The sequence below is a fragment of the Triticum urartu genome, chromosome 5A (assembly GCF_056163025.1).
Source record: "Triticum urartu cultivar PI428250 chromosome 5A, HENAU_Tu73, whole genome shotgun sequence".
NCBI lineage: Eukaryota > Viridiplantae > Streptophyta > Magnoliopsida > Poales > Poaceae > Triticum > Triticum urartu.
The window spans coordinates 600,638,170-600,661,080 of NC_141877.1; positions in this window are offsets into that span (position 1 = coordinate 600,638,170).

The following is a 22,911-nucleotide window of genomic DNA, read 5'->3' on the forward strand; positions in this document are numbered from 1 at the left end:
CATCAATTTCTTCTTGCATAGACTCCTGCAAAATATTAGTCTCTTCTTGGACAGCGGAGTAGTCCTCAATATATGGTTCAACATAGACATTAGAAGCATAATTATCATAGCAATATTTAAGTATGGCAAAATTTTCAGATTTGTAAAGAGTAGCATCATACTTTTCAATCAAAGAAGCAATTTCGTAAGCACCCTTAAAAGCAACAAATTTCTTCAATTTGCTGAACATCATAGTAATTACAAACACCCTTAGCATACGAAGATACGATTCCATTATCACTAAACTCACATTGATAGGGAAGGTGTTTCTTAGGGTTTTCAGAACAACAAGTAAAATCATATATTTCACATAAATTCCAAGCATAACAATGGAAACGATGAATTTGACCCAGTAAAATTTTCCCTTTTTCAGATATTCGGTGTCGCACATAACAAGCATGCTCATCTAAAGATTTGCCCCGAACTAAGCTAGTTGGGGTTTCAGCACGAGCACATAGAGATCGAAGATGATCCAAGTAATAAGCTTCAGCAGTGTGATAGATTTTGAGTGGTTCTTCAACCATTGGTTTAGTAGGTACAACTAATTTTTTGGTATTTTGCGTTTCCTACCCATGACTAAAGATAGAAAACAACTAAGAACAGCAAATAAAAATTACTTAGTGATAAAGCAAACAAGCACACACGAGAATATTCACCCCACGCTATTGCTCCCCGGCAACGGCGCTAGAAAAAGGTCTTGATAACCCACAAGTATAGGGGATCGCAACAGTTTTCGATAAGTAAGAGTGTCGAACCTAGCAAGGAGCTAAAGGTAGAACAAATATTCCCTCAAGTTCTATCAACCACCGATACAACTCTACGCACGCTTGACGTTCGCTTTACCTAGAACAAGTATGGAACTAGAAGTACTTTGCAGGTGTTGTTGGATAGGTTTGCAAGATAATAAAGAGCAAGTAAATAAAAGGTAGGGGCTGTTTAGATTAAGAAACAATAAAGTAAATATAGCGAGTGTGGAAAAGTGGTGGTAGGAGTTGTGAAATTATCCCTAAGCAATTGACTACTTTACTAGAGGGATAGCAAGTATTATGTGGGAGAGGCCACTGCTAGCATGTCATCCCTTACTTGGAATTCTATGCACTTATGATTGGAACTATTAGCAAGCATCCGCAACTACTAACATTCATTAAGGTAAAACCCAACCATAGCATTAAGATATATTGGCCCCCCTTCAATCCCGTATGCATCAATTTCTATGCTAGGCTGAAGCTTCTGTCCCCCCTTGCCCTCCAATACATAGTCCTATCAACATATAGCTAACCCTAGGGTGTGATCCACGCGCGCAATCATATGATGGGCACCAAAGGACAGCAACATAACCACAAGAAAATTAAATCAATCATAGCAATTCATCAACCACCGATAGGACAACGAAAATCTACTCAGACATCATAGGATGGCAACACATCATGGATAATAATATGAAGCATAAAGCACCATGTTCAAGTAGAGGGTACAACGGGTTGCGAGAGAGTGGACCGATGTAGATAGAGGGGGAATGTGATGGAGATGTTGGTGAAGATGGCGGAGGTGTTGGTGTAGATCGCGGTGATGATGATGATGGCCACGGCAGCGTTCCGGCGCCACCGGAAGAGAAGGGGAGAGGGGGGCCCTTCGTATTCTTCTTCCTTGACCTCCTCCCTAGATAGGAGAAGGGTTTCCCCTCTGGTCCTTGGCCTCCATGGCATGGGAGGGGCGAGAGCCCCTCCGAGATTGGATCTGTCTCTCTTTGTTTCTGCGTTCTGTTCTGCCGCCCTTTCACCGTTTTGGGTATATATGGAGATCCGTAACTCCGATTGGATCGAAACCTTCGCCGTGATTTTTTCCGAAAATTAGCTTTCTTGCGGCCGAAGAAGGGCATCAACCGCCTTACGGGTGGCCCACGAGGGTCAGGGGCGCGCCCAGGGGGGCAGGTGCGCCCCCTGCCTCGTGGCCACCTTGGGCACTGTCTCGCGTGGATTTTTCTTCCGGAATTTTCCAAGTATTCCAAAAATAAGCTCCGTCCGTTTTATCCCGTTTGGATTCCGTTTAATATGGATATTCTGCGAATCATAAAACATGCAACAGACAGGAACTGACACTAGGCACTGGATCAATATGTTAGTCCCAAAAATAGTATAAAAAGTTGCCAAAAGTATATGAAAGTTGTAGAATATTGGCATGGAACAATCAAAAATTATAGATACGACGGAGACGTATCAGCATCCCCAATCTTAATTCCTGCTCGTCCTCGAGTAGGTAAATGATAAAAAAACATAATTTTTGATGTGGAATGCTACCTAGCATAATCTTGATCACATATCTAATCATGGCATGAATATTAAGATACGAGTGATTCAAAGCAATAGTCTATCATTTGACATAAAAACAATAATACCTCAAGCCCACTAATAAAGCAATCATGTCTTTTCAAAATAACAAGGCCAAAGAAAGTTATCCCTACAAAATCATATAGTCTGGCTATGCTCCATCTTCACCACACAAAATACTCACATCATGCACAACCCCGATGACAAGCCGAGTAATTGGTTCATACTTTTTAACGCGCTTCAGCATTTTCAACCCTCACGCAATACATGAGCGTGATCCATGGATATACCACTATAGGTGGAATAGAATGGTGGTTTGTGGAGAAGACAAAAAGGAGAAGATAGTCTCACATCAACTAGGCGTATCAACGGGCTATGGATATGTGAAGGAAATATGCCCTAGAGGCAATAATAAAGTTATTATTTATTTCCTTATATCATGATAAATGTTTATTATTCATGCTAGAATTGTATTAACCGGAAACATAATACTTGTGTGAATACATAGACAAACAAAGTGTCACTAGTATGCCTCTACTTGACTAGCTCGTTAATCGAAGATGGTTATGTTTCCTAACCATAAACAAAAGAGTTGTTATTTGATTGACGGGATCACATCATTAGGAGAATGATGTGATTGACATGACCCATTCCATTAGCTTAGCACCCGATCGTTTAGTATGTTGCTATTGCTTTCTTCATGACTTATACATGTTCCTATAACTATGAGATTATGCAACTCCCGTTTGCCGGAGGAACACTTTGGGTGCTACCAAACGTCACAACGTAACTGGGTGATTATAAAGGAGCATTACAGGTGTCTCCAAAGGTAGATGTTGGGTTGGCGTATTTCGAGATTAGGATTTGTCACTCCGATTGTCGGAGAGGTATCTCTGGGCCCTCTCGGTAATGCACATCACTTAAGCCTTGCAAGCATTGCAACTAAATGAGTTAGTTGCGGGATGATGTATTACAGAACGAGTAAAGAGACTTGCCGGTAACGAGATTGAACTAGGTATTGGAATACCGACGATCGAATCTCGGGCAAGTAACATACCGATGACAAAGGGAACAACGTATGTTGTTATGCGGTCTGACCGATAAAGATCTTCGTAGAATATGTAGGAGCCAATATGGGCATCCAGGTCCCGCTATTGGTTATTGACCGGAGACGTGTCTCGGTCATGTCTACATTGTTCTCGAACCCGTAGGGTCCGCACGCTTAAGGTTACGATGACAGTTATATTATGAGTTTATGCATTTTGATGTACCGAAGGTTGTTCAGAGTCCCGGATGTGATCACGGACATGACGAGGAGTCTCGAAATGGACGAGACGTAAAGATTGATATATTTGAAGCCTATGTTTGGAAATCGGAAGTGTTCCGGGTGAAATCGGGATTTTACCGGAGCACCGGGAGGTTACCGGAACCCCCCCGGGAGCTATATGGGCCATAGTGGGCCTTAGTGGAAAAGAGAAGGGGCTGCCCAAGATGGGCTGCGCGCCCCCCTCCCTCCCCTAGTCCTATTAGGACTAGGAGAGGTGGCCGGCCCCCCTCTCTCTTTTCCCCCTCCGCGAATCCTATTCCAACTAGGATTGGGGGGGGGGGAATCCTACTCCCAGAAGGAGTAGGACTCTCCTGGCGCGCCTCCTATGGCCGGCCAGCCTCCCCCCTCTAGTCCTTTATATACGGAGGCAGGGGCACCCCAGAAACACACAAGTTGATCCACGTGATCTATTCCTTAGCCGTGTGCGGTACCCCCTGCCACCATATTCCTCGATAATACTGTAGCGGAGTTTAGGCGAAGCCCTGCTGCTGTAGTGCATCAAGATCGTCACCACGCTGTCGTGCTGACGGAACTCTTCCCCGACACTTTGCTGGATCGGAGTCCGGGGATCATCATCGAGCTGAACGTGTGCTCGTACTCGGAGGTGCCGTAGTTTCGGTGCTTGATCGGTTGGATCGTGAAGACGTACGACTACTTCCTCTACGTTGTGTCAGCGCTTCCGCAGTCGGTCTGCGTTGGGTACGTAGACAACACTCTCCCCTCTCGTTGCTATGCATCACATGATCTTGCGTGTGCGTAGGAAATTTTTTGAAATTACTACGAAACCCAACAGTGGTATCCGAGCCTAGGTTATTTATGTTGATGTTATATGCACGAGTAGAACACAAGTGAGTTGTGGGCGATATAAGTCATACTGCCTACCAGCATGTCATACTTTGGTTTGGCGGCATTGTTGGACGAGACGACCCGGACCAACATTACGCGTACGCTTACGCGAGACCGGTTCCCCCGACGTGCTTTGCACATAGGTGGCTAGCGGGCAACTGTCTCTCCAACTTTAGTTGAACCAAGTATGGCTACGCCCGGTCCTTGCGAAGCTTAAAACGGAGTCTATTTGACAAACTATCGTTGTGGTTTTGATGCGTAGGTGAGATTGGTTCTTGCTTAAGCCCGTAGCAGCCACGTAAAACTTGCAACAACAAAGTAGAGGACGTCTAACTTGTTTTTGCAGGGCATGTTGTGATGTGATATGGTCAAGACATGATGCTGATTTTTTATTGTATGAGATGATCATGTTTTGTAACCGAGTTATCGGCAACTGGCAGGAGCCTTATGGTTGTCGTTTTATTGTATGCAATGCAATCGCGATGTAATGCTTTACTTTTATCACTAAGCGGTAGCGATAGTCGTAGAAGCACAAGCTTGGCGAGACGACAACGATGCTATGATGGAGATCAAGGTATCACGCCGGTGACGATGGTGATCACGACGGTGCTTCAGAGATGGAGATCACAAGCACAAGATGATGATGGCCATATCATATCACTTATATTGATTGCATGTGATGTTTATCCTTTTATGCATCTTATCTTGCTTTGATTGACGGTAGCATTATAAGATGATCTCTCACTAAATTATCAAGAAGTGTTCTCCCTGAGTATGCACCGTTGCGAAAGTTCTTCGTGCTGAGACACCACGTGATGATCGGGTGTGATAGGTTCTACGTTCAAATACAACGGGTGCAAAACAGTTGCACACGCGGAATACTCAGGTTATACTTGACGAGCCAAGCATATACAGATATGGCCTCGGAACACGGAGACCGAAAGGTCGAGCGTGAATCATATAGTAGATATGATCAACATAACGATGTTCACCATTGAAAACTACTCCATCTCACGTGATGATCGGTTATGGTTTAGTTGATTTGGATCACGTAATCACTTAGAGGATTAGAGGGATGTCTATCTAAGTGGGAGTTCTTAAATAATATGATTAAATTGAACTTAAATTTATCATGAACTTAGTCCTGGTAGTATTTTGCAAATCATGTTGTAGATCAATAGCTCGCGTTGTTGCTTCCCTGTGTTTATTTTGATATGTTCCTAGAGAAAATTGTGTTGAAAGATGTTAGTAGCAAAGATGCGGATTGGATCCGTGGTCTGAGGTTTATCCTCATTGCTGCACAGAAGAATTATGTCGTTGATGCACCGCTAGGTGACGGACCTATTGCAGGAGCAGATGCAGACGTTGTGAACGTTTGGCTAGCTCAATATGATGACTACTTGATAGTTTAGTGCACCATGCTTTACGGCTTAGAATCGGGACTTCAAAGACGTTTTGAACGTCATGGAGCATATGAGATGTTCCAGGAGTTGAAGTTAATATTTCATGCAAATACCCGAGTTGAGAGATATGAAGTCTCCAACAAGTTCTATAGCTAAAAGATGGAGGAGAATCGCTCAACTAGTGAGCATGTGCTCAGATTGTCTGAGTACTACAATCGCTTGAATCAAGTGGGAGTTTATCTTCCAGATAAGATAGTGATTGACAGAATTCTCTAGTCACCATCACCAAGTTAGTAGAACTTCGTGATGAACTATGATATGCAAGGGATAACGGAAACGATTCCCAAGCTCTTCGTAATACGGAAATTGACGATGGTAGAAATCGAGAAAAACATCAAGTGTTGATGGTAGACAAGACCACTAGTTTCAAGAAAAGGGCAGAGGGAAGAAGGGGAACTTCAAGAAGAACAGCAAGCAAGTTGCTGCTCAAGTGAAGAAGCCCAAGTCTGGTCCTAAGCTTGAGACTAAGTGTTTCTACTGCAAAGGGACTGGTCACTGGAAGCAGAACTACCCCAAGTGATTGGCAGATAAGAAGGATGGCAAAGTGAACATAAGTATATTTGATATACATGATATTGATGTGTACTTTACTAGTGTTTATAGCAACCCCTCAGTATTTGATACTAGTTCAGTTGCTAAGATTAGTAACTCGAAACGGGAGTTGCAGAATAAACAGAGACTAGTTAAGGGTGAAGTGACGATGTGTGTTGGAAGTGGTTCCAAGATTGATATGATCATCATCGCACACTCCCTATACTTTCGGGATTAGTGTTGAACCTGAATAAGTGTTATTTGGTGTTTGCGTTGAGCATGAATATGATTTGATCATGTTTATTGTAATACGGTTATTCATTTAAGTAAGAGAATAAATTGTTGTTCTGTTTACATGAATAAAACCTTATATGGTTACACACCTAATGAAAATAGTTCGTTGGATCTCGATCGTAGTGAGACACATAATCATAATATTGAAATCAAAAGATGCAAAGTTAATAATGATAGTGCAACTTATTTGTGGCATTGCCATTTAGGTCATATTGGTGTAAAGAGCATGAAGAAACTCCATGCTGATGGGTTTTTGAAATCACTTGATTATGAATCACTTGGTGCTTGCGAACCATGCCTTATGGGCAAGATGACTAAGACTCCGTTCTTCGGAACAATGGAGCAAGCAACAGATTTGTTGGAAATCATACATACTGATGTATGTGGTCCGATGAATATTGAGACTCGCGACAGGTATCACTATTTTTTGTTCTTCACAGATAATTTGAGCAGATATGAGTATATCTACTTGATGAAACATAAGTCTGAAACATTTGAAAAGTTCAAAGAATTTCAGAGTGAAGTGGGAAATCATTGTGACAAGAAAATAAAAGTTTCTACGATCTGATCGCGGAGACAAATATTTGAGTTACGAGTTTGGTCTTCAATTAAAACAATGTGGAATAGTTTCACAAACTCATGCCACATGGAACACCACAGCATAATGGTGTGTCCGAACGTCATAACCGTACTTTATTGGATATAGTGCAATCTATGATGTCTCTTACCGATCTACCACTATCGTTTTGGGGTTATGCATTAGAGACAGTTGCATTCACGTTAAATAGGGCACCATCTAAATCCGTTGAGACGACACCGTATGAACTATGGTTTGGCAAGAAACCTAAGCTGTCGTTTCTTAAAGTTTGGGACTGCGATGCTTATGTGAAAAAGTTTTAACATGATAAGCTCGAACCCAAATCGGAGAAATGTGTCTTCATAGGATATCCAAAGGAAACTATTGGATACACCTTCTATCACAGATCCGAAGGCAAGACTTTTGTTGCTAAATTCGAAAACTTTCTAGAGAAGGAGTTTCTCTCGAAAGAAGTGAGTGGGAGGAAAGTAGAACTTGATGAGGTAACTGTACCTGCTCCCTTATTGGAAAGTAGTTCATCACAGAAATCTGTTCCTGTGACAACTACACCAATTAGTGGGGAAGCTAATGATGATGATCATGTAACTTTAGATCAAGTTACTACCAAATCTCGTAGGTAAACCAGAGTGAGATCCGCACCAGAGTGGTACGGTAATCCTGTTCTAGAAGTCGTGTTACTAGACCATGACGGACTTGCGAACTATGAGGAAGCGATGATGAGCCCAGATTCTGCGAAATGGTTTGAGGCCATGAAATCTGAGATGGGATCCATGTATGAGAACAAAGTATGGACTTTGGTTGACTTGCCTGATGATCGACAAGCAATTGAGAATAAATGGATCTTCAAGAAGAAGACTGACGCTGACGGTAATGTTACTGTCTACAAAGCTCGACTTGTCGCAAAAAGTTTTCGGCAAGTTCAAGGGATTGACTACGATGAGACCTTCTCACCCGTAGCGATGCTTAAGTCTGTCCAAATCATGTTAGCAATTGCCGCAATTTTATGAAATCTGGCAAATGGATAACAAAACTGCATTCCTTAATGGATTTAAAGAAGAGTTTTATATGATACAACCAGAAGGTTTTGTCAATCCTAAAGGTGCTAACAAAATATGCAAGCTCCAGCGATCCATCTATGGACTGGTGCAAGCATCTCGGAGTTGGAATATACGTTTTGATAAGTTGATCAAAGCATATAGTTTTATACAGACTTGCGGTGAAGCCTGTATTTACAAGAAAGTGAGTGAGAGCACTACAGCATTTCTGATAAGTATATGTGTATGACATATTGTTGATCGAAAATAATGTAGAATTATTCTGTAAAGCATAAAGGAGTGTTTGAAAGGAGTTTTTCAAAGAAAGACTTCGGTGAAGCTGCTTACATATTGAGCATCAAGATCTATAGAGATAGATCAAGACGCTTGATAAGTTTTTTCAATAAGTACATACCTTGACAAGATTTTGAAGTAGTTCAAAATGGAGCAGTCAAAGAAAGAGTTCTTGCCTGTATTACAAGGTGTGAAGTTGAGTAAGACTCAAAGCCCGACCACGGCAGAAGATAGAAAGAGAATGAAAGTCATTCCCTATGCCTCAGCCATAGGTTCTATAAAGTATGTCATGCTGTGTACCAGATCTATTGTATACCCTACACTGTGTTAAGCAAGGGAGTACAATAGTGATCTAAGAGTAGATCACTGGACAGCGGTCAAAATTATCCTTAGTGGAATAAGGAAATATTTCTCAATTATGGAGGTGAACAAAAAGGTTCGTCGTAAAAAGTTACGTCGATGCAAGTTTTGACACAGATCTGGATGACTCTATGTCTCGATCTAGATACATATTGAAAGTGGGAGCAATTAGCTAGAGTAGCTCCGAGCAGAGCATTGTTGACATAAATATTTGCAAAATACTTACGGATCTGAATGTGACAGACCCGTTGACTAAAATTATCTCACAAGCAAAACATGATCACACCTTAGTACTCTTCGGGTGTTAATCACATAGCGATGTGAACTAGATTACTGACTCTAGTAAAACCCTTTGGGTGTTGATCACATATCGATGTGAACTATGGGTGTTAATCACATGGTGATGTGAACTATTGCTGTTAAATCACATGGCGATGTGAACTAGATTATTAACTCTAGTGCAAGTGGGAGACTGAAGGAAATATGCCCTAGAGGCAATAATAAAGTTATTATTTATTTCCTTATATCATGATAAATGTTTATTATTCATGCTAGAATTGTATTAACCGGAAACATAATACTTGTGTGAATACATAGACAAACAAAGTGTCACTAGTATGCCTCTACTTGACTAGCTCGTTAATCAAAGATGGTTATGTTTCCTAACCATAAACAAAAGAGTTGTTATTTGATTGACGGGATCACATCATTAGGAGAATGATGTGATTGACATGACCCATTCCATTAGCTTAGCACCCGATCGTTTAGTATGTTGCTATTGCTTTCTTCATGACTTATACATGTTCCTATAACTATGAGATTATGCAACTCCCGTTTGCCGGAGGAACACTTTGGGTGCTACCAAACGTCACAACGTAACTGGGTGATTATAAAGGAGCATTACAGGTGTCTCCAAAGGTAGATGTTGGGTTGGCGTATTTCGAGATTAGGATTTGTCACTCCGATTGTCGGAGAGGTATCTCTGGGCCCTCTCGGTAATGCACATCACTTAAGCCTTGCAAGCATTGCAACTAAATGAGTTAGTTGCGGCATGATGTATTACAGAACGAGTAAAGAGACTTGCCGGTAACGAGATTGAACTAGGTATTGGAATACCGACGATCGAATCTCGGGCAAGTAACATACCGATCGAATCTCGAGATTGTTATGCGGTCTGACCGATAAAGATCTTCGTAGAATATGTAGGAGCCAATATGGGCATCCAGGTCCCGCTATTGGTTATTGATCGGAGACGTGTCTCGGTCATGTCTACATTGTTCTCGAACCCGTAGGGTCCGCATGCTTAAGGTTACGATGACAGTTATATTATGAGTTTATGCATTTTGATGTACCGAAGGTTGTTCAGAGTCCCGGATGTGATCACGGACATGACGAGGAGTCTCGAAATGGATGAGACGTAAAGATTGATATATTGGAAGCCTATGTTTGGAAATCGGAAGTGTTCCGGGTGAAATCGGGATTTTACCGGAGCACTGGGAGGTTACCGGAACCCCCCGGGAGCTATATGGGCCATAGTGGGCCTTAGTGGAAAAGAGAAGGGGCTGCCCAAGATGGGCTGCGCGCCCCCTCCCTCCCCTAGTCCTATTAGGACTAGGAGAGGTGGCCGGCCCCCCCTCTCTCTTTTCCCCCTCCGCGAATCCTATTCCAACTAGGATTGGGGGGGGGGGAATCCTACTCCCAGAGGGAGTAGGACTCTCCTGGCGCGCCTCCTATGGCCGGCCAGCCTCCCCCCTCTAGTCCTTTATATACGGAGGCAGGGGCACCCTAGAAACACACAAGTTGATCCACGTGATCTATTCCTTAGCCGTGTGCGGTGCCCCCTGCCACCATATTCCTCGATAATACTGTAGCGGAGTTTAGGCGAAGCCCTGCTGCTGTAGTGCATCAAGATCGTCACCATGCCGTCATGCTGACGGAGCTCTTCCCCGACACTTTGCTGGATCGGAGTCCGGGGATCGTCATCGAGCTGAACCTGTGCTCGAACTCGGAGGTGCCGTAGTTTCGGTGCTTGATCGGTTGGATCGTGAAGACGTACGACTACTTCCTCTACGTTGTGTCAGCGCTTCCGCAGTCGGTCTGCGTTGGGTACGTAGACAACACTCTCCCCTCTCGTTGCTATGCATCACATGATCTTGCGTGTGCGTAGGAAATTTTTTGAAATTTCTACGAAACCCAACAATATGCCCATCAGTAGATATCAATGTGAGTGAGTAGGGATTGCCATGCAACGGATGCACCAGAGCTATAAGTATATGAAAGCTCAAACTGAAACTAAGTGGGTGTGCATCCAACTTGCTTGCTCATGAAGACCTAGGGCATTTGAGGAAGCCCATTGTTGGAATATACAAGCCAAGTTTTATCATGAAAATTCCGACTAGTATATGAAAGTGATAACTCACAAGACTCTCTATATGAAGAACATGGTGCTACTTTGAAGCACAAGTGTGGTAAAAGGATAGTAACATTGCCATGCAACGGATTGAGAGACATAAAGTCTCCAATAAGTTCTACAGCTGCAAGATGGAGGAGAATAGTTCTGTTAGTGAACATATACTCAGAATGTCTGGGTACCATAACCACTTGACTCTACTGGGAGTTAATCTTCCTATTGATAGTGTCATTGGCAGAGTTCTTGAATCACTGCCACCAAGCCGCAAGAGCTTCGTGATGAACTATAATATGCAAGGGATGGATAAGACGATTCCCGAGCTCTTCGCAATGCTAAAAGCTGCGGAGGTAGAAATCAAGAAGGAGCATCAAGTGTTGATGGTCAACAAGACCACCAGTTTCAAGAAAAAGGGGTAAAGGGAAGAAGAAAGGGAACTTCAAAAAGAACGAAAAATAAGTTGCTGCTCAAGAGAAGAAACCCAAGTCTGGACCTAAGCCTGAGACTGAGTGCTTCTACTGCAGAGGGACTGGTCACTGGAAGCGGAACTGCCCCAAGTATTTGGCGGATAAGAAGGATGGCAAGGTGAACAAAGGTATATGTGATATACATGCTATTGATGTGTACCTTACTAAAGCTCGCAGTAGCACCTGGGTATTTGATACTGGTTCTGTTGCTAATATTTGCAACTCGAAATAGGGACTACATATTAAGCAAAGATTGGCTAAGGACGAGGTGAAGATCCGCTTGGGAAATGGTTCCAAAGTCGATGTGATCGCCGTCGGCACACTAGCTCTACATCTACCTTCAGGATTAGTTTTAGACCTGAATAATTGTTATTTGCTGCCAACGTTGAGCATGAACATTATATCTGGATCTTGTTTGATGCGAGACGGTTATTCATTTAAATTAGAGAATAATGGTTGTTCTATTTATACGAGTAATATCTTTTATGGTCATGCACCCTTGAAGAGTGGTCTATCTTTGATGAATCTCGATAGTAGTGATACACATATTCATAATGTTAAGGCCAAAAGATGCAGAGTTGATAATGATAGTATAACTTATTTGTGGCACTGCCGTTTAGGTCATATTGGTGTAAAGTGCATGAAGAAACTCCATTCTGATGGACTTTTGGAATCACTTGATTATGAATCACTTGGTACTTGCGAACCATGCCTCATGGGCAAGATGACTAAAACGCCGTTCTCCGGAACTATGGAGCCAACAACAGATTTGTTGGAAATCATACATACTGATGTATGTGGTCCGATGAATATTGAGGCTCGCGGCAGTTATCGTTATTTTCTCACCTTCACAGATGATTTGAGCAGATATGGGTATATCTACTTGATGAAACATAAGTCTGAAACATTTGAAAAGTTTAAAGAATTCCAGAGTGAAGTGGAAAATCATCGTAACAAGAAAAAAAATTCTATGATCTGATCGTGGAGGAGAATATAAGAGTTATGAGTTTGGTCTTCATTTGAAACAATGCGGAATAGTTTCGCAACTCATGCCACCCGGAACACCACAGTGTAATGGTGTGTCCGAACGTCGTAATCGTACTTTACTAGATATGGTGCGATCTATGATGTCTCTTACTGATTTACCGCTATCGTTTTGGGGTTACGCTTTAGAGACAGCCGCATTCACGTTGAATAGGGCACCATCTAAATCCGTTGAGACGACGCCTTATGAACTATGGTTTGGCAAGAAACCAAAGTTGTCGTTTCTTAAAGTTTGGGGCTGCGATGCTTATGTCAAAAAACTTCAACCTGATAAGCTCGAACCCAAATCGGAGAAATGTGTCTTCATAGGATACCCAAAGGAGACTGTTGGGTACACCTTCTATCACAGATCCGAAGGCAAGATATTTGTTGCTAAGAATGAATCCTTTCTAGAGAGGGAGTTTCTCTTGAAAGAAGTGAGTGGGAGGAAACTAGAACTTGATGAGGTAACTGTACCTGCTCCTTTATTGGAAAGTAGTCCATCACAAAAACCGATTCCTGTGACAACTACACCAATTAGTGAGGAAGCCAATGATGATGAGCATGAAACTTCAGATCAAGTTACTACGGAATCTCATAGGTCAACCAGAGTAAGATCCGCACCAGAGTGGTACGGTAATCCTGTTCTGGAGGTCATGTTACTTGACCATGACGAACCTACGAACTATGAGGGAGCGATGATGAGCCCAGATTCCGCAAAGTGGCTTGAGGCCATGAAATCTGAGATGGGATCCATGTATGAGAACAAAGTGTGGACTTTCGTTGACTTGCCCGATGATCGGCAAGCCATCGAGAATGAATGGATCTTCAAGAAGAAGACTGACGCCGACGGTAACGTTACTGTCTACAAAGCTTGGCTTATTGCGAAAGGTTTTCGACAAGTTCAAGGAGTTGACTACGATGAGACCTTCTCACCCGTAGCGATGCTTAAGTCCGTCCGAATCATGTTAGCAATTGCCACATTTTATGATTATGAAATTTGACAAATGGATGTAAAGACTGCATTCCTGAATGGATTTCTGGAAGAAGAGTTGTATATGATGCAACCTGAAGGTTTTATCGATCCAAAGGGTGGTAACAAAGTGTGCAAGCTCCCGATCCATTTATGGACTGGTGCAAGCCTCTTGGAGTTGGAATAAACGTTTTGATAGTGTGATCAAAGCATATGGTTTTATACAGACTTTTGGAGAAGCCTGTATTTACAAGAAAGTGAGTGGGAGCTCTATAGCATTTCTAATATTATATGTGGATGACATATTGTTGATTGGAAATGATATAGAATTTCTGGATAGCATAAAAGGATACTTGAATAAAAGTTTTTCAATGAAATACCTCGGTGAAGCTGCTTATATATTGGTCATCAAGATTTATAGAGATAGATCAAGACGCTTAATTGGACTTTCGCAAAGCACCTACCTTGATAAAGTTTTGAAGAAGTTCAAAATGGATCAAGCAAAGAAAGGGTTTTTGCCTGTGTTACAAGGTGTGAAGTTGAGTAAGACTCAATGCCTGACCAATGCAGAAGATAGAGAGAAAATGAAAAATGTTCCTTATGCTTCAGCCATAGGCTCTATCATGTATGCAATGCTGTGTACGAGACATGATGTGTGCCTTGCTATTAGTTTAGCAGGGAGGTACCAAAGTAATCCAGGAGTGGATCACTGGACAGCGGTCAAGAACATCCTGAAATACCTGAAAAGGACTAAGGATATGTTTCTCGTTTATGGAGGTGACAAAGAGCTCGTCGTAAATGGTTACGTCGATGCAATCTTTGACAATGATCCGGACGATTCTAAATCAAAAACGGATATGTGTTTATATTGAACGGTGGAGCTGTCAGTTGGAGCAGTTCTAAACAAAGCGTCGTGGCGGGATCTACGTGTGAAGCGGAGTATATAGCTGCTTCGGAAGCAGCAAATGAAGGAGTCTGGATGAAGGAGCTCATATCCGATCTAGTTGTCATACCTAGTGCATCGGGTCCAATGAAAATCTTTTGTGAAAATACTGGTGCAATTGCCTTGGCAAAGGAATCCAGATTTCACAAGAGAACCAAACACATCAAGAGATGCTACAATTCCATCCGCGATCAAGTCCAGGTGGGAGACATAGAGATTTGCAAGATACATACGGATCTGAATGTTGCAGACCCGTTGACTAAGCCTCTCTCACGAGCAAAACATGATCAACACCAAGGCTCCATGGGTGTTAGAATCATTATTGTGTAATCTAGATTATTGACTCTAGTGTAATCTAGATTATTGACTCTAGTACTAGTGTAATCTAAATATGCCCTAGAGGCAATACTAAAGTTATTATTTATTTCCTTATTTCATGATAAATGTTTATTATTCATGCTAGAATTGTATTAACCGGAAATATAATACATGTGTGAATACATAGACAAACAGAGTGTCACTAGTATGCCTCTACTTGACTAGCTTGTTAACCAAAGATGGTTATGTTTCCTAACCATAGACATGAGTTTTCATTTGATAAACGGGATCACATCATTAGGAGAATGATGTGATTGACTTGACCCATTCCGTTAGGTTAGGACTTGATCGTTTTAGTTTACTGCTATTGCTTTCTTCATGACTTATACATGTTCCTATGACTATGAGATTATGCAACTCCCGATTACCGGAGGAACACTTTGTGTGCTACCAAACATCACAACGTAACTGGGTGATTATAAAGGTGCTCTACAGGTGTCTCCGATGGTACTTGTTGAGTTGGCATAGATCACGATTAGGATTTGTCACTCCGATGGTCGGAGAGGTATCTCTGGGCCCTCTCGGTAATGCATATCACTATAAGCCTTGCAAGCAATGCAATCAATGAGTTAGTTGCAGGATAGTGCATTACGGAATGAGTAAAGAGACTTGTCGGCAACGAGATTGAACTAGGTATTGAGATACCGATGATCGAATCTCGGGCAAGTAACATACCGATGACAAAGGGAAGAGCGTGTGTTGTTATGCGGTTTGATCGATAAAGATCTTCGTACAATATGTAGGAGCCAATATGAACATCCAGCTTTCGCTATTGGTTATTGACCGGAGACATGTCTCGGTCATGTCTACATAGTTCTCGAACCCATAGGGTCCGCACGCTTAACGTCCGGTGACGATCGATATTATGAGTTTATGTGATTTGATGTTCCTAAAGTAGTTCCGGGTCCCGGATTAGATCGGGGACATGACGAGGAGTCTCGAAATGGTTGAGACGTAAAAATCGATATATTGGACGACTATATTCGGACATCGGAAAGGTTCCGAGTGATTCGGGTATTTTTCGAAGTACCGAGGAGTTACGGGAATACGGGGAAGAAGTATTGGGCCTCATGGGCCAAGTGGTGAAAGAGAGGAGGCAGGGCGTGCGCCCCCCCTAGCCCAAACCGAATTGGACTAGGGGGGCCGGCCCCCTTTCCTCCTTTCCTCCCTCTCCTTCCTTCTCCCCTTCCCCCTTCCTTTCCTCCTCCTAGTAGGAGTAGGAAAGGGGAGTCCTACTCCTACTAGGAGGAGGACTCCTCCTCCTGGCGCGCCCTAGGAGGGCCGGCCGGCCTCCCCGTTGCTCCTTTATATACGGGGGCAGGGGGCACCCTAGAATACACAAGTTGATCATTGATCCCTTAGCTGTGTGCGGTGCCCCCTCCACCATAATCCACCTCGATAATATCGTAGCGGTGCTTAGGCGAAGCCCTGCGTTGGTAGTAACACCATCACCGTCATAACGATGTCGTGCAAACGGAACTCTCCCATGAAGCTCTACTGGGTCGGAGTTCGTGGGACGTCAATGAGCTGAACGTGTGCTGAACTCGGAGGTGCCGTGCATTCAATACTTGGATCGGTCGGATCGTAAAGATGTTCGACTACATCAACCGCGTTCTCATAACGCTTCCGCTTACGGTCTACGAGGGTACATGGATGATACTCTTCTCTCTCGTTGCTATGCATTACCATGATCTTGCATGTGCGTAGGATTTTTTTTTGAATTACTACGTTCCCCAACAGATATGGCCATCATCATCTTGTGCCTTTGATCTCCATCTCCAAAACACCATCATGATCTCTATCATCACCGGCATGACACCATGATCTCCATCATCTTGATCTCTATCAACGTGTCGTCACATGGTTGTCTCACCAACTATTGCTTTTGCAACTATTGCTATCGCATAGCGATAAAGTAAAGCAATTATATGGCGCTTGCATCTTATGCAATAAAGAGACAACCATAAGGCTCTAGCCAGTTGCCGATAACTTTAACAAAACATGATCATCTCATACAACAATTTATATCTCATCACGTCTTGACCATATCACATCACAACATGCCCTGAAAAAATAAGTTAGACGTCCTCTACTTTGTTGTTGCAAGTTTTACGTGGCTGCTATGGGCTGAGCAAGAACCATTCTTACCTATGCATCAAAAACCACAACGCGGTATAGTGATTGCTTTTTGATCTTCAGAAAGAACCCTGTTCATTGAAACTGATTCAACTAAAGTTGGAGAAACAGACACCCACTAGCCACCTGTGTGCGAAGCATGTCGGTAGAACCAGTCTCACGTAAGCGTACGCGTAATGTCGGTCTGAGCTGCTTCATCCAACAATACCGTTGAGTCAAGAATCATCTAGTGACGGCAAGCAATATGTATATACCCACGCCCACAACTCCGTTGTGTTCTACTCATGCATATAACATCTACGCATAAACCTGGATCTGATACCACTGTTGGGGAACGCAGTAATTTCAAAAAAAATCCTACACACACGCAAGATCATGGTGATGCATAGCAACGAGAGGGGAGAGTATCGTCTACGTACCCTCGTAGACCGTAAGCGGAAGCGTTATGACAACGTGATTGATGTAGTCATACGTCTTCACGATCGACCGATCTAGTACCGAAGATACGGCACCTCCGTGATTTGCACACGTTCGGCTCGGTGACGTCCCGCAAACTCACGATCTAGTAGATCTTCGAGGGAGAGATTCATCAGCACGACGGCATGATGACGGTGATGATGTTGCTAGCGGAATAGGGCTTCGCCTAAGCACCGCTACGATATTACCGAGGTGGATTATGGTGGAGGGGGGCACCGCACATGGCTAAAGATCAATGATCAACTTGTGTGTCTATGGGGTGCCCCTAGCCACGTATATAAAGGATGGAGGGAGGAGGAGGCCGGCCCTCATAGGGCGCGCCCAAAGTGTGGAGTCCTACTAGGACTCCCTAGTCCTAGTAGGATTCCACCTCCCACATGGAATAGGAAAAAGGGAAGGGAGAAGGAGAAGGAAGGAAGGAAGGGGGCGCCCCCTTTCCCTAGTCCAATTCGGACAAGTCGATGGGGAAGGGTCACGGCCACCCTTGAGGCCTTTCTCTCCTTTCCCGTATGGCCCATTAAGGCCCAATACGAATTCCCATAACTCTCCGTTACTCTGAAAAATACTCGAATCACTCGAAACCTTTCCGATGACCGAATATAGCCTTCCAATATATCGATCTTTATGTATCGACCATTTCAAGACTCCTCGTCATGTCCCCGATCTCATCTGGGACTCTGAACAAACTTCGGTCATCAAATCACATAACTCATAATACAAATCATCATAGAACGTTAAGCGTGCGGACCCTACGGGTTCGAGAACTATGTAGACATGATCGAGACTCATCTCCAGTCAATAACCAATAGCGGAACCTGGATGCTCATATTGGTTCCTACATATTCTACGAAGATATTTATCGGTCAAACCGCATAACAACATACGTTGTTCCCTTTGCCATTGGTATGTTACTTGCCCGAGATTCGATCGTCGGTATCTCAATACCTAGTTCAATCTCATTACCGGCAAGTCTCTTTACTTGTTCCGTAATTCATCATCCCGCAACTAACTCATTATTCACAATGCTTGCAAGACATATAATGATGTGCATTACCGAGAGGGCCCAGAGATACCTCTCCGATACACGGAGTGACAAATCCTAATCTCGATCTATGCCAACTCAACAAACACCATTGGAGACACCTGTAGAGCATCTTTATAATCACCCAGTTACGTTGTGACATTTGATAGCACACAAGGTGTTCCTCCGGTATTCGGGAGTTGCGTAATCTCATAGCCCGAGGAACATGTATAAGTCATGTAGAAAGCAGTAGCAATGAAACTGTAACGATCATAATGCTAAGCTAACGAATGGGTCTTGTCCATCACATCATTCTCCTAATGATGTGATCTCATTCATCAAATGGCAACACATGTCTATGGTTAGGAAACATAACCATCTTTGATAAACGAACTAGTCAAGTAGAGGCATACTAGTGACACTTTGTTTTGTCTATGTATTCACACATGTACTAAGTTTCTGGTTAATACAATTCTAGCATGAATAATAAACATTTATCATGAAATAAGGAAATAAATAATAATTTTATTATTGCCTCTAGGGCATATTTCGTTCAGCGAATGAGTATGAGAGGAGGACGGAGGCAGCTCGCCTCCAAACTGGAGCTCATGAGGCAATTGCCGCTGCATCTCAGTACGACCCCAGCTACAACTTCGATCCATGGGCATAGACCAACTTAGGCCAAAAGCCTAAGCTTGGGGGAGTACGTATTTCTCACCGACATTACAGTTCACACACTCATTCTAGTTGTCGGTGCTCATACTTTTTCATTGTAATATCCATGCTAGTTTAATTTCTTTTAAGCTTTCTTCTTGTGTGTTTGAAAAACCTTAAGAAAATCAAAAAAAATAGTTGTAGCCTTTAGCTAGTTTACTTTCCATGCCTGTAGAGTAGTAATTAAAAAGAAAACCCAAAAAGATTTCTCGTTCTTCTTTTGTTTATTGGGAGCTTTCTCGTGTAAATAGTTTTATTTCTTTTCTTTGGGGGTTGAGAGGAGAAGACCATAATGAAAATGTTGAGTGGCTCTCATATGCATTATTGTTGATCTAGCAAAGAGCCCATATTACCTTGTATTCTCCCTTGTATTGAATGCTTGCAGATTCCAGCTTAGTCCAATGCACGTGCACTATTATTATTATCCACACTATTCGGTCGTGCAAGTGAAAGGCAATAATGACGATATATGATGAACTGACTGAGATGAGAGAAGCTGGTATGCACTCGACCTCTCTTGCTTTTGTAAATATGATTAGTTCATCGTTCCTGATTCAGCCTATTATGAATGAAACAAGTTTGCAATGACAATTATAGATTATAGTTGCTCATGCCATGCTTAAGTAGCTAGGAGTTTATAATGGTTTACCTTGCATGTCAACATGCTATTACAATGGTTGTGATGTGGTATGATAGGGTGGTATCCTCCTTTGAACGATTCAAGTGGCTTGACTTGGCGCATGTTCACGCATGTAGTTGAAACAAAATCAACATAGCCTCCATGATATTTATGTTCATGGTGAATTATATCCTACTCATGCTTGCACTCTGCACTCAGTGTTGATTAATTTTAATGCATGTTCATGACTGTTGTCGCTCTCTAGCTGGTCGCTTCCCAGTCTCTTTCTAGCCTTCACTTGTACTAAGCGGGAATACTGCTTGTGCATCCAACTCCATAAACCCCAAAAGTTATTCCATATGAGTCCACCATACCTTCCTATATGCGGTATCTACCTGCCATTCCAAGTAAATTTGTATGTGCCAAACTCTAAACCTTTAAATGAAATTCTGTTTTGTATGCTCGAATAGCTCATGTATCAACTAGGGTTGTCTGTATCTTCCATGCTAGGAGGGTTATTCTCAAGAGGAGTGGACTCCACTCCTCACTCACGAGAAAATGGCTGGTCACCGGGATGCCCAGTCCCATGCTCAAATCAAATCAAAATAATTACAAACAAAACTCCCCCAGTATTGTTGTTAGTTGGAGGCACCCATTGTTTCGGGCAAGCCATGGATTGATGCTTGTTGGTGGTGGGGAGTATAAACTTTACCATTCTGCTTGGGAACCGCCTATAATGTGTGTAGCATGGAAGATATCAAGATCTCTCAGTTGTTATGTTGACAATGAAAGTATACCACTCAAAATATTACTCATCTCTATTTCAAAATCGAGCTCTGGCACCTCTACAAATCCCTGCTTCCCTCTGCGAAGGGCCTATCTATTTACTTTTATGTTGAGTCATCATCCTCTTTTTAAAAAGCACCAGTTGGAGAGCACCGCTGTCATTTGCATGTATTATTGTTAGTTTACATTGAGTATGACTTGACCGGGTCTCTTTTACCATGAATTACAATTTCCAGTCAGCCCTTGATCTTTAGGGGTGCTATGCATTTATGTTTTGAGGTCTCAGAAAGGGCTAGCGAGATACCATCTTGTTATATCATATTATGATTGTTTTGAGAAAGTGTTGTCATCCAAGATTTATTATTATTGCTCGCTAGTTGATTATTTCATTGATATAGGTAAACATGAGACCTAAATATTATTGTGAATATGGTTAGTTCATAATCTTTGCTGAAAACTTGAATGTTGGCTTTACATATTTACAACAACAAGAGCAAACCGAGTTTGTAAAAGTCTTTCTTTATCACTTTCAGTTTATCAACTAAATTGCTTGAGGACAAGCAAAGGTTTAAGCTTGGGGGAGTCGATAAGTCTCCAACGTATCTACTTTTCCAAACACTTTTGCCCTTGTTTTGGACTTTAACTTGCATGATTTGAATGGAACTAACCCGGACTGACGTTGTTTTCAGCAGAATTGCCATGGTGTTATTTTTGTGCAGAAATAGAAGTTCTTGGAATGACCTGAAACTTCACGGAGAATATTTTTGGAATATATAAAAAATACTAGCGAGAGAATCAAGGCCAAGGGGCCCACACCCTGTCCACGAGGGTGGGGGCGCGCCTACCCCCTGGGTGCGCCCCTGCCTCGTGGGCCCCTGACGCTTCACCGACCTCAACTCCAACTCCATATATTCATGTTCAGGGAGAAAAAACAAGGGAGAAGGATTCATCGCGTTTTACGATATGGAGCCGCCGCCAAGCCCTAATCTCTCTCGGGAGGGCTGATTTGGAGTCCATTCGATGCTCCGGAGAGGGGAATCCGTCGCCATCGTCATCATCAACCTTCCTTCATCACCAATTTCATGGTGCTCACCGCCGTGCATGAGTAATTCCATTGTAGGCTTGCTAGACGGTGATGGGTTGGATGAGATTTATCATGTAATCGAGTTAGTTTTGTTAGGGTTTGATCCCTACTATCCATTATGTTCTGAGATTTATGTTGCTATGATTTTGCTATGCTTAATGCTTGTCACTAGGGCCCGAGTGCCATGATTTTAGATTTGAACCTATTATGTTTTCATGAATATATGTGAGTTCTTGATCCTATCTTGCAAGTCTATAGTCACCTATTATGTATTATGATCCATTAACCCCGAAGTGACAATAATCGGGATACTTACCGGTGATGACCGTAGTTTGAGGAGTTCATGTATTCACTAAGTGTTAATGCTTTGGTCCGGTACTCTATTAAAAGGAGGCCATAATATCCCTTAGTTTCCAATAGGACCCCGCTGCCACGGGAGGGTAGGACAAAAGATGTCATGCAAGTTCTTTTCCATAAGCATGTATGACTATATTCGAAATACATGCCTACATTACATTGATGAACTGGAGCTATTTCTATGTCACCCTATGTTATAACTATTGCATGAGGAATCACATCCGACATAATTATCCATCATTGATCCAATGCCTACGAGCTTTTCACATATTGATCTTCGCTTATTTACTTTTCCGTTGCTACTGTTACAATCACTATAAAACCAAAACTATTACTTTTGCTACCGTTACCGCTACTATCATATTACTTTGCTACTAAATACCTTGCTCCAGATATTAAGATTCCAGGTGTGG